Genomic DNA, 5,851 nt, shown 5'->3' with positions numbered 1-5,851 from the left:
TTGCTTCACTGCTAAGCTGACGAGGGAGGGGGACTGGGGACTGGCGTGGGGTGAAGGAGAGGCGGGAGGCGGCTCGAGACTTGAAGTGGCCCTGTCATCCTCGGGGGGTGGCTGTCCGGGGGACCCTGGAGTGTGGGCTTGGACCCAGACCAGGAAACGGGATAACTTTATCTTTTTTTTGTTGGGAAGCCTGCGTACTGTTGCCGGTATTGTTTTGTAAGTGGTGGTGGTGGAGGTTAGGGGAGCTGAGGGCAGGAGTGCAGGGAAAACCCGAAGCATCTCTGGGCATCTCAGCTAACGCCAAGGGACAGACCCCAAAAGTTGGACAAAACCCCTTGCCCTTTCTAAAATATAAACGCGACCCCTAACCCACCCCACAACCTTAATAATGCCCCTTTTCATCTTTTTGTTTCGCTTTCTGCAATCCTTCTCCCTACCCTCTCTCCTCCCTCCCATCCGGAATTTCGGAAACTAGTCTCATCCTTCTGGATTCTAGGGATTTCAGAGACCGGAAGCTTTAATTCTGATTGCAACTACTTTTCCCCCTTCCTCACTCCGTGAACCAAGTATATACCACTCACGTGCTGTGTCACTTTAAGCGCGTTTGGGAAACCTCGCTTGCACTTTGGGGCTACAGTAATAAGAAACAAGGAAAAGAGGTTGTAAGAGTTGAAATCAGATTGGATTTGGAAATGTTTGCTTATTAAAGCAGCAGTTTGTTGAGCATCGATCTGCTGGCGTCAGATGCACACGAAACACTGTTTACATATTTTAATAGTAATTTTCTTTACACTTTGCAAAGCGAATATATTAATAAATAGATCGGCCCTGGTAAATATCCAGAAATCTTGGTCTGTGACTCCATTCAGAATGCGAGGGTTGTGTACTTATTTCTATCTCTTCCCTTCTCTGCTGAAGCAGGTCAGAATGAGGAATTCTGTGAATAAGCAGAGCCACACTGGGTGCCAGCCAGCCCAGGTACTCTGGGTGGCAGTCAACTGTACTTCTTCAGAAACTTGAGAGATTTGTTCTAACCCAGTTCAGATACTCACAATATCCAGATATCCAAAGGAGTTTGTCAAGAAAGGCACTAGGAAATTTCCCCAGGGAATGCCTTGAGCTCAGCACAGTTCTTCAGTCAAGGGCAAGACCAAGGGAAATCTGTGGGATTTTGGGTAATAAGTGTGGGAACCTGCAAAGAGACTAGACAGAGTGATTTGTTTGCTTGCTGTTCATAAATAATGACCCCTGATATCCTTAACACACACACACACACACACACACACACACACACGCACATGCTGGAGGGTAGGCAATGAGCATTTCAATCAGAAAAAGCAGGAGAGTTTTTGATCAGTATTGCAGGAGAGAGGCTGCATGGCCAAGAGTGATTAGGTTAAGGCCCAGATGGTTTTAAAGTGTATGGAAATAGTTTTTAAGTTTGACTTTTATAGCGTTTAAAAGGAGGATGATTTCAGAGTTTTTTCAGAACTGCTAAATTTTGATCTGTCTAATTTTAAAGGAATTCAGCAATATGTGAATCACTAGTGGTTCAGATAGGGAAGGAATCTGGTTTCAAATGCAGATACATGGGCAAAGTTTCTAGGGGTGATTCTGCCTGATTCAAATATAGCTCTAAGGCCAAAGCCTTGATAAATTCAGCCATGATGATTTAAAATCATATGTAGTTACACTGAAAGTTCTCTTAGGCATTGTACAAAGTTCTACTGCAAATTATGCCATAAACTGTTTATTCCTTAGAACTAGAAGAGATAACAATCATAGACATCACTTAAAACTGATGCAATACAGCCTTAAATCCTTAAACTGGTAGGGATTGCTTTTATTTGCCTAAAAGGTAGATCTTTCATCACACGAGTTGTTTAAAAACATTTAATTGTGGGGGTGGGAAGGGATGTGCATAATTATTTAGTTATTTGTGTTAATTATATAGTAGCATACTGCTTGAAATCTCCCCCCCCCATTTCCAGTGGTCTTCTTTTCTAATGTTATACATGAACAATCAACAGTTTTTGCTTGCTTTTAGGTTTTAAATTTTTACTTTTTGTAGCCTTTTTGAATAAATAGTATTGATCCAAGCAGACAGACTTTAAAACATAAACTCTTAATATAGGAAAGAACTTTCAATTCTTAATACAGAAAGCCTGTATTAGTTTTGTTGTTAAACTCATGTAGTTCTGTTGAATGACACGTTCAGGATTCAAAAGTGCCAAACTTGTTTGGTAAATAGCCAGGCATTTGAGGTCCAGTGGTTATTTCAAGATAGCTTAGTTCGATACATGTTAACACATCCTGTTCAGACTGACACATGATTTTGTAAAAGAAAAAAACTATATAAAGATGCTATCTTTGGAGTGTATGGAGTAAATAGTAAATAACAAAAGAGTGAAGCTAGTACTCAGGTATGATGGCTTCTTACTTTGTTTTGGTTTTTGTTCTTGGGGATAAGACATGAGTAATTAAGCCTAAATTTTCAAATTTTCCTTTTCTAGTCACAGGAATGAATTTGACTGTTGAAGACTGTTTTTTCTTATAAAGTGAATTAAAAATATGATGTTTACAGGAATGTACTATGTTCTAGAAAAAGCTCTCGTCTTTTACTGAGTGATAAGCAATCATGGCTTTGAAGGTATGTTAAGATTACATAGAAAAGTAAAACTTGCAGGACAAAACCTGTCGTTCGTAGTTTCTTAAAATAATCGAGATTTAAAGAAAGTGGAGAGTTCTAATGTTGATGACTGTCATGTTTCCTGCAGTATAATTGTTGAATAAGATTGATTAGCATAACCCAGATGATTCACCCAATACTCCATCAACTCCAGTGGTAGAAAATGTTATAATTAGAGTTTGAGAGTAACCTGGAAACTTCTTTGTCCAGCTCTGAAGTCAAATGCATTTCCTCACATACTTGTGACAAATTTTTAGTCTGAAAAATGTAGATTTATTTCAAAGGCAAAGAAAGTGCTTGGCTGTTTCAAATAAAGTATATCCTGAAATTAGATTTGTAGATAGTTAATAAAATAAAGGTCCAATTTTGTTCCAAACATTGCTCTAAAACACCCATTTGTAAATTGTCTACATTTGGATTTCATATGTTAATGATTTGGGATCTGAAACTTATTTCAGAAAGGCATTTTGGTTTATCTTTAAAAACACCACACAAAACTGTCTAAACAACTCTGTAAATAAACTGTTCCAAATGCCTCAATTTGATGAATGAATTAAAGAATTATGGTTCTTAATCCAATTAAATCAGTCCTGCAATTCCATTTTTCCTTTGGGGGTCCTGGGGGATTGGAATAGTAAAGGCTTCTCAAATGTGAGTGGGGTCTTTGTTATTTACTTTCCATGTAAGATGTACCATAAATGACCGCTCAAGCCTTACACTTATGAGAAGGATTTTAGATGTGGAGAAGTATGTAATTTGATGATCTTCAGTTAACCAAGAGTTTACTTGCATGAAAAGTTGCTGTTAGTGGCAGCGTAAATGAAGTTCTTAAAAATGCAAAACAAGGCCCTAACCTTTTGCTTGAAAATAATGAATATTGTAATTAAAGTGGAAAAATGGAGCATCTAAGCATTTGTAGTAGGGCAGAAACTGAGACACTTTTATTGACTTTCAGCTGGGCCATATTGGGATGTTTTTGTAGCACTACTTCATAAACTTTACCAAATCCAATCTCCTTATCTTGAAAATTGAGTCAAAGTCAAATGTAGACTATGAATTTGGGGAATGTGTTTTGGGCTGTGTTCTCAAACCCTTACCTTTTCAGCTGCCTAATGAGGACCCTACACTTCAGGATGGGCCTTTGACAACAGGCTATTTTGCTTTCATGGACCCTTCTGAATTCCTGCCCCATTTGCCCAATTTAAACTCTGCCTCATAAACTAATTAATTTAAAGGTGTAAATAGTTCATTATGGTTTAATTCTCTAACTAGATGATATTATCATTTTTGCAGTTTATTATGATCATCCAAATCCTTGGAGAAAGAGTTGTGGAGATTACAAGTATCAAGGAAAGCTGCCAGGAGGGAAATACTTATAAGCACAAGGATTTTTTTTTTCAGTACCACTCAAATCAGACCTTACAGGCAACTAATTATTCTATTTACAGTTAAAGATGACATTCAGAAGGTGCAGCATATTGATGAAATTAGGGGGAAATAAATACATTTGAAAGGTACATTAAATAACTGTCCTTAAAAATTGAGCCATTAAAACGGTGTGTCCTGGGGGGTAGTGATTGTGGTAGTATCCACTTCTAACAAATATAGATTTGTTCATTTCCTATTGCTTATAAGTTGAAAACCAAAGACTAGATTATATCTTTGATGCTGTTCAACTACTTCATGGTTTCGTAGTGTCTTGTGTCCATAAGGGACAAATAGTGCAGCAACCACAGGGATGGGAAGTCTCTACTTTGACATCTAATACCTGAAGGCACTTAGTTCTTTTTGTAGCACAGTTAAAGTTTAGTAGGTAAGGGAATTCATGAAGAAACCAGGAAGCAGAGGCTATCCCAGTAACTTTTTTTTTTGTGTGTGCTACTGGGTATTTAACTTAGCTTTACCATTGAGTCACATCCCCAGCCTGTTTTTATTATTATTTTGAGAGAAAGTCTCACTTAATTGTTTAGGGTCTTGCTAAGTGGCTGAAGCTGGCCTGGAACTTGCAGTCCTCCTGTCTCAGCTTCTTGAGCTGCTGACATTACAGGTGTGCACCACCATGCCTGGCCCCATTAACTTTTGAAGCTTTTCAGTTTAGGTCTACTTGTATTTCATGTAAGACTTTATTTGGAGTTCTGAACTTTCAGGGCTCTGCCTGCCTTAACTTCGAAAGCGGAAATTATAATATTCTTTCTTATAGGGGTATTGTGTAGATATTACTAGAAACTATGTGTGAAATTCCTAACAGTGTTTGTTATGAACTAGGTGCTCAATAAATGTCAGCTATGCTCTTTTCTGCCAGACAAGTCTGGGATCTTTTTGAGAAGTCCAAAATAATGCCAGTGTCATCATGGTGGGGGCTGCTGATACTGTAATAAATAATATTTGAAACTTCATTTTATACTTACTTTAAACTTGAATCTTAAGATTAAAAAATATCACTTTCTTGAGGCTGAGAGCAACACTTTAAAATAGTGATTCAGTTAACATCTATATATGATCTCTGACAATGTGGTTTTATTAAGCTGATGTATTTGGTGCAAGTGTGAATTCTATCTTTTATTCATATAAGTGTTACTTCAGTAATTAACATTTTTATCCTACATAATAGGTAAAGACAAAGATTTTAGGACCTAACTTTGTAGATTTCTCTTCATGTTCTCTTTTTTTGATTCCCTGCTAGCAGATATGAATGAATAAAAGTTGATTAAGATTTAATCCATTGCTAGTTATTCACCTCTGGGTTATATTAAGTTATAGTACATGTGGATGCATAACAGGATGTCTGTTTGGAAAAAAAAACTGATAGTGCAATGTTTTGCTTTATGGAGTCCACTGTTCCTTCAATATATTCATTTGTTTGACTTAGGTGCAATGAGAAGGGCCCCCTAGGCAAAGCCCCATTTGAAGAGATCTTGGACAGTCAAAAGATGAAATTAGCCGTAGTGTTGTCTTCTCAGTGAAAATTTATCTACAAGTACAACTGATCAAAGATAAAGGAAAAGTTTCTTAAAAAAATAAATAAATGACTTGGTTGTGGCATTATTTTGGACTTCTCAAAAAGATGTTGCCGAGAGGGATTAGATTTGTAAGATACTTACTGGGGGAGCAAGCAGGGCAATGCTAGGAGGACTTTTTTTTTTTTTTTTTTTTTTTTTTTTT

The 5,851-nt window shown here is 37.3% G+C and overlaps 1 protein-coding gene across 2 annotated transcripts in view; it reads left to right on the top strand.

The window, feature by feature from the left end:
- Sox5 (SRY-box transcription factor 5) overlaps positions 1-5,851 on the top strand; it is a 960,532-nt gene that overhangs the window by 347 nt on the left and 954,334 nt on the right. The window lies entirely within an intron of this gene.

The sequence above is a fragment of the Marmota marmota genome, unplaced genomic scaffold, assembly GCF_001458135.2.
Source record: "Marmota marmota marmota unplaced genomic scaffold, marMar, whole genome shotgun sequence".
Lineage (NCBI taxonomy): Eukaryota > Metazoa > Chordata > Mammalia > Rodentia > Sciuridae > Marmota > Marmota marmota.
This window is presented reverse-complemented; position numbering and strand designations above follow the sequence as displayed.